The sequence below is a fragment of the Bos grunniens genome, chromosome 20 (genome assembly GCF_055505025.1).
Source record: "Bos grunniens cultivar Pamir isolate PY7600 chromosome 20, Bosgru_T2T1.0, whole genome shotgun sequence".
In the NCBI taxonomy this organism is placed as follows: domain Eukaryota; kingdom Metazoa; phylum Chordata; class Mammalia; order Artiodactyla; family Bovidae; genus Bos; species Bos grunniens.
The window spans coordinates 48,172,616-48,185,474 of NC_141184.1; the positions used below are offsets into that span (position 1 = coordinate 48,172,616).

The 12,859-nt window shown below is 36.7% G+C and overlaps 1 protein-coding gene across 9 annotated transcripts in view; it reads right to left on the bottom strand.

Annotated features, from left to right (window-relative positions):
• The window catches only part of PLPP1 (phospholipid phosphatase 1), a 105,495-nt gene that overhangs the window by 55,738 nt on the left and 36,898 nt on the right, over window positions 1–12,859 (bottom strand). The window lies entirely within an intron of this gene.

The following is a 12,859-nucleotide window of genomic DNA, read 5'->3' on the forward strand; positions in this document are numbered from 1 at the left end:
CCTAGTCTGACTGGAGACTGAGAAAAGGTGAAAGCAGCTTTGGTTCCCCGCTACCAAAGGGCTGCACTGATCTTGCTATTTGGGGGTTGTTAAAGCACCTTGTATGCTTTCAACAAAAGTCAATTTTTCTTAAGCTGGTCATAGAAGGATCTGCTCCTTGCAACCAACAGAGCCTAACAATTATAACCATTCCCCCTACTTTGAGAGCATGTAGGTTATTGTTTGATTGCCCTATACAAAGCTATAATGAACATTTCTAAAAACCAATCCTTTTTTGCATTTCTAATTATTTCCTTAGAATATATTTTCATGTGAGATTATAGGCCAAAGGATATAAACATTAAGGTCCTTGATAAGCTATTCAGAAAAGTTATTTTAACCACCAATTTATTCTACCAGCATAGTATACAAATGTGTAGATCAATGCAAAAATTTAAAGATATGTGATGCTATCTTTGACATTTACTGTAGATTTTAGGGCAAAAATGGAGGGTTCCATTTACTCTTTTACCTCTTCAAATCAAATACACTTTTCCTTTTACCTGAAAGATTACATTTCTAAAACAATCCCTTTTCATTTGTCAAATGACTGCATTTGTCATGTAATGTTTTTCTTAATACTTTAGTTTATAAAATTCATTTTCATTTCCTTTTAAAAAACAATTGAGGTACAATTTATATACCAAAAAATTCATCCACTCTAAATACATAATTCAATGATATTGGTAAATGTATAGGGTTGTGCAACCATCAGCACAATTCAGTTTTAGAACATTTCCATTACCCAAAAAATTCCCATGAACCCATCTGCATTCCACCCTTGTTCCCACCACCAACCGCAGGCAACCACTCATCTGTTTTCTGTACCTACACAGATTTGTCTTTTCTGAACATTTCATAAAAATGGAATCATACAATGTGTGGTATTTTGCTAGTGGTTTATATCATTTGTTGTTGTTACTATTCAGTCGCTAAGTCATGTCTGACTCTTTGCAACCCCGTGGACCGCAGCATGCCAAACTTCCTTGTCCTTCACTATCTCCCAAACTGTGTTCAAACTCATGTCCATTCAGTTGGTGATGCCCTCCAACCATCTCATCCTCTGTTGCCCCTTTCTCATCCTACCCTTGATCTTTACTTTTGAGGTTCATCCATCTTGTAACATGTATTTTTTTTCTTTTTATTGCCAAACAGTATGGTATTATATGTATACATTACATTTGGTTTATCCAGTCACCAGTTAATGGATATTTGGGTTGTTTTCAGTTTTTGTCTATTATGACTAGTATCTCTAAAAACATTCATGTACACGTCTTTGTGTGGACATTATTTTCATTTCAAATGAGTAGACTCCCAAGAGTGGAATGCCTGGGTCATGTGGTAAGTTTATGTCTAACTTTTTAAGAAATTGCCAAACTGCTGTACCACTTTATATTCCTACATTCAGCTTTTTAATATGCCTAAGTGGCTAATCATATTAGCCCATTTAAGAATTAGATTCTATTCCAAGTAAACTCACACTCGCCCACAAATAAATATAGCCTTCCACCTTCTGTAAGTGAATATTTGTAATGGTTCAAAAGAGAGGTGGTGATATGTAACTCATTGTTTCCTCAAACTAAATACCACAAGAATACTTCTCCATCCTTTTACCAGAGACAGGAAAAGACAACATAAGATCACAGTCACACAACATCTTCTTCAACTTCCTCTTGCACAAATAATCAGGATCTTGAAACCATAATATTAATGCTAACAACTGTGTTAAAAAGATTGGGGACAGAGTGTCTAGCAAAACTGAGAAACTATGGTTAAAAACTTTTTTACATGTGAAGGGAACTCTTCCCCTGAAAACTACACAAATGCCTCCAGAAATATTTTTAAGTTTCATCCATGGTATAGCATAGATTGGCATTTTGTCCTTTTTATTGCAGAACAGTATTCCATTATGTATACATAAAACCTATCAGTTGTCCAGGAGAGAGTGGTATGCAGCTGTAGAGTCATTAATAGCAAATATTTGAGGGTTCCATTGCCTCAGAGCTAACAGCAGTAGGCAACAGCCTGAGAAATCCTGACATAAAGATGTTAGGCACCTCCAGATTTGCTGCAAAGTCTGGTACCACACCTCAACAGCCTGGGAAGATGGAAACACCCTACTAGGAGACCAAAAGACCTCAAACAGACCACAATGGACGATGGCCATTTGTGAACTATATGACAGATCATATTCTTTTCCTAATGCATGAACAAGAAGGGAAGGATATAGAGAGAGACCAAAAACCAAAAGAACCCAAAGGTACAAGTCAAACAGTAGGATAATGTGTCTATGATTATCTTTCCCATCTGACTGTTCCCCTAGGCTAAGTAGGTATGTGAGGGGGGTTGTGTATTTAGTCTACCTTCTCTATCAGGTCATTTGTTTATTTACCAATGGGGAAAATTCCAAGTAGAAAAAAAGTCAATTTTGAAAATGCAAGTTGTCAAAAGATACTAGAGGCTACTTAAAAAAGAATCGTATTTAATAAGACAGTAAAAAGAATATGGCAATGGCTTATTTTTTTCTCCTGCTTATATTTAAAAGAATGAAATTGTGGTGACTATTCAAGAAAACCTGTGAAGTTACTCTGCCCCATTCATGCATGAATTGAAGTGCACTAGGGTACATGGGGGTATGTGATAAAATGCAGTTCAGGAAACAGAAGGAATGGACCAGAAACAAAAATAATTACTGAACTACACCAAACAAACAAGAGCCATAAAGGGAGAATTGAGATAAGTGTTAAAAGAAAGAAAATTGGGACTACTGCATTCTTCTATCACACAGCACAAACGCATTTCTTCAGTTGTAAACACTTAACAGCATCACTGTATATACAACATACACTCAAATCACATGTAGTGCTTTTATGAGTGTGTTTCATTAATATTAATCTTCACTACAGGCAGGGTTTTTAAAATAGAAGAATAATTATTTTCAACCTGCTTAACAATTTATAACTAAAATAAACTGAAGCCAGAACATTTTTTCTATTTGTAAATTCTATCACCATATCCTGGGTTTCCCAGGTGGCACTAGTGGCAAAGAATCTGCCTGGCAATGCAGGAAATGCAGGAGACCTGGGTTCGATTCCTGGGTGGGAAAGATCCCCTGGAGGAGGTCATGACAACCCACTCAAGTACTCTTGCCTGGAGAATCCCATGGACAGAGGTGCCTGGCGGGCTACAGTCCACAGGGTCGCAAAGAGTCAGACATGACTGAAGCGACTTAGCACACAAGCACACATCACCATATCTGAAAGGAAAAACTCTGAAACAGTTTAACATTAACTACATTTGACCACAATTCAATATATAGACCAAAAGGTTAAGGAACTCAATCCATAACCAAAGTCTTAAGAATGTAGGAAACTTAAGATGTAAAAATAACTGTTATTTTTGTCAACATTAAGGGACATTGTAATTCAACTAGAGAAAATAAGATCTCAAAGAGATTTCTCTATCTTTGGCATTTTCTCTATAAAGAAGCAATCATTCAATTATTTAACAATTAACTGAATTCCTACTACTCTGTTCAAGATATAGGCTTGAGTTGGGGAGGGACTTATAGGTAATGGTACAGGTCTTACCATGGTCAAATTTGGATTTATTTTGAAAGTAGCATCAGCTGGACTTCCCTGGTGGCTCAGACGGTAAAGTGTCTGTCTACAATGCGGGAGACCCGGGTTCAATCCCTGGGTTGGGAAGATCCCCTGGAGGAGGAAATGGCAATCCACTCCAGGACTATTGCCTGGAAAATCCCATGGACAGAGGAGCCTGGTAGGCTACAGTCCATGGGGTTGCAAAGAGTTGGACACGACTGAGCGACTTCACTATAGTCACTATAGCATCAGCTGCATTTGCTATGGATGAGTTGAATATGAGTACATATAGTAGTTATTGGTGAAGATGCAAGCAGGTCAGTTACCATCTGCAGTGATTTAGGAGCCCAAGAAAAGAAAGTCTCTCACCGTTTCCATTGTTTCCCCATCTATTTGCCATGAAGTGATGGACCAGATGCCATTATCTTCATTTTCTGAATGTTGAGCTTTAAGCCAACTTTTTCACTCTCCTCTTTCACTTTCATCAAGAGGCTCTTTAGTTGTTCTTCACTTTCCGCCATAAGGGTGGTATTATCTGCATATCTAAGGTACTGATATTTCTCCTGGCAATCTTGATTCCAGCTTGTGCTTCCTCCAGCCCAGCATTTCTCATGATATATTCTGCATACAAGTTAAACAAGCAGGGTGACAAAATACAGCCTTGACATACTCCCTTCCCAATTTGGAACCAGTCTGTTGTTCCATGTCCAGTTCCAACTGTTGCTTCTTGACCTGCATATGGGTTTCTCAGGAAGGCAGGTCAGGTGGTCTGGTATTCCCAGCTCTTTAAGAATTTTCCACAGTATGTTGTGATCCACACAGTCAAAGGCTTTGGCATAGTCAATAAAGCAGAAGTAGATGTTTTTCTGGAACTCTCTTGCTTTTTCTATGATCCAACGGATATTGGCAATTTGATTTCTGGTTCCTCTGCATTTTCAAAATCCAGCTTGAACATCTGGAAGTTCACAGTTCACATACTGTTGAAGCCTGGCTTGGAGAATTTTGAGCATTATTTTACTAGCATGTGAGATGAGTGTAATTGTGAGGTAGTCTGAGCATTCTTTGGCATTGCCTTTCTTTGGGGTTGGAATGAAAACTGACCTTTTCCAGTCCTGTGGCCACTGCTGAGTTTTCCAAATTTGCTGGCATATTGAGTACAGCACTTTCACAGCATCATCTTTTAGGATTTGAAATAGCTCAACTGGAATTCTATCACCTCCACTAGCTCTGTTCATAGTGATGCTTCCTAAGGCCCACTTGACTTCACATTCCAGGATGTCTGGCTCTGGGTGAGTGATCATACCATTGTGGTATGATCTCTGTCATGAAGATCTTTTTAACTATAGTTCTGTGTATTCTTGCTACCTCTTCTTAATATCTTCTGCTTCTGTTAGGTCCATACCATTTCTGTCCTTTATTGTGCCCATCTTTGCATGATATGTTCCCTTGGTATCTCTAATTTTCTTAAAGAGATCTCTAGTCTTTCCCATTCTATTATCTTCCTCTACTTTTTTTTGCACTGATCACTGAGAAAGGCTTTCTTATCTCTCCTTGCTATTCTTTGGAACTCTGCGTTCAAATGGGAATTTGACTCATTGGTAACTTACAACAATGAAAAGAAAACCAAAACAAAAGAATTCACTGGATTTACCTACTTTAAGCAAAACAGACCCACACCACAATGAAGACAATGAGGGCCTGTCAAAAAGAATGTAAATAGACTTGGTGGAGTTAAAATCCCAACTTGGCCTCTTAGTAACTATAAAAAAGAATTACCTAGCAACCTCAGAGAGTGGTTACGAGGAAAGAATCTATAACACAGTAGTACTTCAGACACAAAAGACACTCAATAAATGACAGAACAAACACAGCCTTCCAATACCACATATGCAAAAATTCTAAACCAGTGAGTACTCAATTATAATCTTAGAGAACAAGCAAAATTTTATAGGTACCTTCATAGTTGCTCCTTCCATCTCCCTGTCCAATGATTTCTTTCTGGATCCCACAGAACAGTTACTCTCCACATTGAAAACACGAAATCTGCTGCTAAAATAATACCCGGGCATACTCCCCCAACTTACAGAGAAATTAATTTGAAAGAAATCTCATTTTTTCTCTCAAACGTTGCTAGCTTCTAAGAGGATGCTTTTAGGTATATCAGAAGACTAACACTCAAGTATAAGAATGTATCTGATTGAAAACATGCTTATTTAACTAAGTATATGATTGGTGCAAATGTGCTTCAAAAATACAACATCCTTTATTGAGAAAATCAGTGAATCATTAGACCCCATACTTAATGTCCTGCCAGTGAGCTCTGCTTATATTCCCCTAGATTTAATAAGATCCCAAACTAAATCACCTCTCATACCAGTCCAGCCCTCTAAGCCAAGACAGCCTTTGGAAAGTCTGATTAAAAAAGATTCCTCACTGCTGCTCACTGGAAGCTCAGATGATAAAGAATCTGTGCACAAACAGGAGACTGGGTTCAACCCCTGGGTCAGGAAGATCCCCTGGAGAAGGGAATGGCAACTCACTCCAGTATTCTTGCCTGGAGAATTCCATGGACAGAGGAGCCTGGAGGGCTACAGTCCTTGGGGTTGCAAAGAGTTGGACACTACTGAGCGACTAACAACACTCAACCAGCTACATTCCCTGGTGCCAGAGAGGCAGCAACTGGGAACTGCCTTCTGAAAGTAGGTTACCTTAATCCCACACTTTGAACTGGTGTTGACCGTTCAGAATCCAAAAACAGATGTAAGAACACAAAAGATTTTATTTCTGCGAGTAAATAGCATTTTGTTTCTTGTCATGTTAGAAACACAGGTTCATGATAAAACAGTAAATGGCCATTTTTAAAATGTTACCTCATTCTCACTCTAAATGTGGAAGGGTAAAGATAATTGACAAAAGTGGTGGAGAGCTTTATAAAATTCTTATTTAAAGATGGAGCCCACAATAATTTGGCTAGAATATTAAGTTATTTTCCAGAAAGCCAGATAGGCAATATAAGCTCTTAGTAACTACAAGGGAACACCAAGATGTTCTTTACAGGATAATACTTTTGTTCATACGCCACAATTATTGAATAAGGTAGTAAAAAAAAAAAAATTCACTGTACTGCACTGGACATGTTTATTTTTTATGGCTTACATCACTAACCCTGCACTCCATTCACAAATGAGTTTAGTTTCACATAAACAGTTCTAAGTCTACACTTTTAACTTTAGGATTTTCAAATATTTGTTTAAAGTAACTAGATAATAGGACTAAGTAATAGACAATTTTAAATCACCTTTCATTAAAAGGCCTGCAATCCCTTATTTTAAAACCCAAAGCCCTCAAAACCCTAGTTCTTTTACAACATTTTGGGACCAAAACCTAACCTGAACTTACCTAATGGCAAAACTTAACCTGAACAGATGAATGCCCTAGCCTTTATTTACCCCACTTATTTTGACTAGTCTTACTTCACTATTTAAAAATTAACATCTTTGATATACGGTACTGTTCTAAACCCTGCTGAAGGCATTATATAAGGTGTGTGAATCATATAACCTTTCAAAAATTCAAAAAATTCCGACTAAAAGAGTTCTGGATAATGGATGGTGAACCTGTATTTAGACAAAATCTTCACTGTTAAAAGATCCTTATGAATTCAACTCATTATTTTTCAGAGAGCCAAAAGAAGTTAATGGATTATATAGGTCTATTACATAATAAAACTTGAAATGGTAATGGTCCTTTACAAAAAATGAACTAAATGATATCCCACATGTATTTTTTTTTAATTATAAGATTGTGACAAGATTTCAGTTGCCTCTTTGCTTTTTTCATTATAAAAACTGAAAACTTACACTGAATTTATAAGTACTATCATGTTTTCTAAATTTAAGTCTTCACTAGATATATATTGTCATGGAGAAGGTAATGGCACCCCACTTCAGTACTCTTGCCTGGAAAATCCCACGGACAGAGGAGCCTGGTAGGCTGCAGTCCATGGGGTCACGAAGAGTCAGACATGACTGAGCGACTTCCCTTTCACTTTCATGCACTGGAGAAGGAAATGGCAACCCACTCTAGTATTCTTGCCTGGAGAACCCCAGGGACAAGGGAGCCTGGTGGGCTGCCGTCTATGGGGTCGCACAGAGTCGGACATGACTGAAGTGACTTAGCAGCAGCAGATACTGTCAAACACTTTCATAAAATGAGTTAACAGGTGAAACATATGAAGCAAAGCCCTGAAATTTTACTTTTTATATCTTATCAAGTAATCTTATTTCTAGCAACAATGTATCAATTATTCACTATGAGGATAATTCCTTGTAGCAATCATTACTAATATTATTTAGACAAAGAGCACTGACATTTCACCAAACATTGTGAACATAATTTTTTTCTTTTCAAAAATTTTAAGATTAATATACTTTTATTTCTTAAAGTAATTTTAGGTTTATTTTAAAAACTGAGCCAAAAGTAAAAGATATACTCCCTCTCTACAACTACCACCCTTAGTGTCCTCTATTTCAAAAAATTTTTATTGGTATGGTATATTTGTTATAAATGATAACCAAAATTGATACATAAACTAAACTGCACAGTTTACAATTAAAGGTTGTTCTTTGTATTGTACAGTCCTGTTCAGTTCAGTTCAGTCGCTCAGTCGTGTCCGACTCTTTGCAACCCCGTGAATTGCAGCACGTCAGGCCTCCCTGTCTATCACCAACTCCGGGATTTCACCCAAACCCACGTCAATCGAGTCAGTGATGCCATCCAGCCATCTCATGCTCTGTCGTCCCCTTCTCCTCCTGCCCTCAATCTCTCCCAGCATCAGAGTCTTTTCCAATGAGTCAACTCTTCGCACGAGGTGGCCAAAGTACTGGAGTTTCAGCTTCAGCATCAGTCCTTCCAAAGAACACTCAGGACCGATCTCCTTTAGAATGGACTGGCTGGATCTCCTTGTAGTCCAGGGGACTCTCAAGAGTCTTCTCCAACACCACAGTTCAAAAGCATCAATTCTTCGGCATTCAGCTTTCTTCACAGTCCAACTTTCACATCCTTACATGACCACTGGAAAAACTATAGCCTTGACTAGACAGACCTTTGTTGGCAAAGTAATGTCTCTGCTTTTGTTATAACAAATACGTAATTATAATTGTAATCCATCATTACAATATATGGAACAGTTTCCTTCCCTAAAAATCCTCTGTACTCCAACTGTTCATTCTTCCTCTGTCCTCCCACCAACTCCTAGTAACCACTGATTTTATTATCTCCATAGTCTTGCCTTTTCCAGAAAGTCATATGGTTGTTATTATACACTAGGTAGCCTTTTCAGATTGGCTTCTTTCATTTAGCAATATGTATTTAAGGTTCTTCCATGTCTTTTTATGGCTGGATAGCTGATTTCTTTTTAGCACTGAGTAATATTCCATTGTATGGAGGTACCAGAGTTTATCTATTCACCTATTAAAGGACATCTCAGTTGCTTTCAGGCTTTGGCAATTATGAATAAAGCCACTATAAACATCACATGCTGGCTTTTATACAGACATAAGTTTTCAACTCATTTGGGTAAATATGCAGGAGCTTGAGTTCTATAGTAAGACTATGTTTAGTTTTGTAAGAAACTGCAAAATGTCTTTCAACATGGCTTTACATTCCCCTAGTAATGATTGAGAACTGCTGCTCCACATCCTTACAGCATTTGCTGTTGTCACTGTTTTGGATTTTAGCCATTATAATAAATGTGCAGAGGAAACTCACTGTTGTTTTAATTTACAACTCTTTAAAGAAATAGGATATGGGGCATTTTTTATATGCCTCTTGGCCATTTCTATATTTTCTGCATTAAGGTGTCTACTGAGATCTTTTCCCCACATTTTGACTGGATTGTTTGTTTCTGTTGTGCTTTAAGAGTTCCATTATCAGATATATGTTTTAAAAACATTTTCTTCCAGTGTGTAGCTTTATACAGAGCAGAATTTTTTAATTTTAATATTTTAATTTTAATTAAGTACAATTTATTATTTCTTTCATGGACCATACTTTTGTCTAAAAACTCACTGACAAATCCAAGCTGCAAATACACTTTTAACTACAAAAAATTTTCAAGAAAATGTCATCAGTTCAACCGATTCATTAGGACCTAAAAAGGTAGAGTATATAACATCCCCAGCGAGAGTTTTTAAAATAGTATTTATGAAAGAGGAAAATTAATGTATGAAATATCAACACAATGTCTTCACTTTTACCTAAAGTATGACAGATGACATGCCCAAAATAAGTCATACTGAATACTCTACTTTCAAACTTGCTGGTCCACAACAGAAAAACACAGACATTATCAGACTAGTATTTTCATGTACTCAGAGACGAAAGGTTTATTTTTTTAAAAAAAGAAACATTTTGCCTATGCTATAAAAAAGGAATTAATGAAAAAGATAAATTTGACCTTTTCATATGTTTTAACATAACTGTATGTTAATCTCATTGCATCCATCAAAAATATATTTGGTCATTTTGCCAGTTCAATATTTAACAAATTTAAAAATTATGTCAATTCTGCTTTAAAAAGTAGTAATAGTAGAGGTGTAACTCTGACTGCAAGTTTAGAGTTTGGGTGGATTCTGGGAGTCGGTGATGGACAGGGAGGCTTGGCGTGCTGCAGTTCACGGGGTTGCAAAGAGTTGGACACGACTGAGTGACTGAACTGAACTAAAGAAGACTTAATTCCTGGTGGGAGGCAAAATGAACATTTTCATTTCAATTATCTCCTTATCACATATAATTCACTAGAAAGAGATTTTAGAGGATCTCAAAAACCAGAATTCCCATCCAGGAGTAATATTTAATCCATTCAAATCCTGCAGATTTGTCAAGATACATGCAGTAGAAAAGTCAGAAGATAATGTCCACTAATTTAATAAAGCTATACTCAGTGAAGCAGTTCTTGGACCACTTAACCTTAGCAAAGGTATTCCATAACATTCCCAGAAACTATTTTTAAAAAGAAAATTTCATGAGCAGATATTTCCCCCTATGAATCCTTTTAAAAGCCATAGCATTTGGAAATGCAGTGGAATTTGGTAAGCTTGGCTAATGTGAAACTAACTGAGCTTTAGTTTTCACTATTGGCAGTATATATTCAATATTTACATAACTTCTCTTTTAGGTTCATCCAATATATTAAATTTTATCAAAATATTTTTAAGTGTTCTGTAAAATGGATATACAACAAATACTTAATATGTCAAATTTACACATTATCTCTTCCAAAGGTAGTATAAAAAGTTGTTTTAAACAAAGAAAATGTCTGTGATTATAACGAATTACTTAGGGATGCATCTTATACTACTTCATTTTGTGACAGTTACATAGAGAAAGAGTGCTGGAATACATGAACTGATTAAAGCAGAGCTTTTCATAACAATGCAGGAAAAAGTACAGTTCCACATAGGAATAAATAAACAAGGAAATAAAATTTTTTCCAACCTAAGAAATGAAGCTCCTTAACACCGTCTTTCATTCTAATAGACATTCTCCCATATTTTAAGATACCTTTAATCAGGACTACATATTCAGTATATACTATCCCATTCTTTTCAAAATAGCTTTTGAAAAGCTATTTTAATGAGGCATCTGATGCTAAGACATGACTTGAAGACACACTGTATTTCCAAAGACTTAATCTGAATTTTCATGATAGTAATTATTATTAAACATAATTGACAATCTTATTCCATTTCCCATTTAAAGGAATTAAATATTTCTATCTGTATTTATTAAACACCCATTACATACCAAGCAATGTGCCTGGCACTAAGGATACAAATGGAGCAAAACAGACCATTCCTACCCTAGCAAAGCTTACTGCCTTGTGCTGACTGGGAGTAAACTGGGAAAAGGCAGCACAGCACTTATGTCAACATGGAAACAAAGGAGCTGAACTCTTCAAGTGTGGGCAACAGGCCCTTTTGATACCAGTGTTTTGGACTAGTACAGGAAAGGTGGCACAAGAGACTTGCCACGCCATAAAACCCAAAAAACACCACTGTCCTCCTACAGTACAGGGCACTTACAGTCACTTTTGCCATACACAGCACTTTAAAGAAAGACAGAAAGTGAAGTCACTCAGTCGTGTCTGACTCCTTGAGACCCCAAAGACTGTAGCCCACCAGGTTTCTCCGTTCATGGAATTTTCCAGGCAAGAGTACTGGAGTGGGCTGTTGCCATTTCCTTCTCCAGGGGATCTTCCTGACTCAGATCAAACCTGGGTCTCCCGCACTGCAGGCAGACGTTTTACCGTCTGAGCCACCAGGGAAGCCCTTATACAACACTTTACTTATAGATTATTTTTACAGTTTATTAAAAAAAAAACACACATTAACCCATCCATTCTTTCTTCTTCATAGCAATTTTTTTTTTTGCCATCTAAGTAGCTACTCAAAAAAGTAAAAATTGGGCCTAATCTACCTCCTTTGGGACAGTCACCTAAAGAAATATGATTTTTTCAAACTATATGCCAAAAACAAAGAACTTGAGAAAAATTCAAATATCTGTAGTAAATGATCTCCTTCATCTTCCTAAACATTGCCAAATCTCAAATTTTACAGATATAGGATAAAATAATTCAACCCCCAAACTTATCCTGAATTGTCTTTTCCCTCAGACATTAATAAAGAGAGTAAAGTGATTTTTAAAAATTAATCTGAAAGCAATTAGAATACCAAAAAGAGGAAAATATTTCTTTGAAAATAGGGGGTGGGGGGAGCCAGTCTGTCCTACTGTGGAAAAACAAGGCTTCAGAGTCTGCTAAGACAATAAAAAAATTTAAGTCAACTACCTGGGGAAGGCAAGTGACAAGAGACAGTGATTAAGAGAGAAGTATGGCATGATCTCTGCTGGACGGTTCAAGACACTCAAGGAGGTAAACATTTACTTTGCTTCTTCTCATCTAATTCCAGCTCACATAGAGAGACATACGGTAAAGTGCAGAAATCAGAGACAAGGATAAAGAAAGTAAGCACAATACCTTAAGTGCCAGTCTTAAGCTAGTCTGTGAAATTTAACCTAGAAGGAAAGTTTCCAGTTGCCTAACATAATGAAACCCAATATTAACTTACAAACTGATGACCTTTCTAAAATACAGTACAACTTTAAAAAGTGATATAGTTTTGATATATTCTGAGGACTTGCTTTTGCACATGTATTAA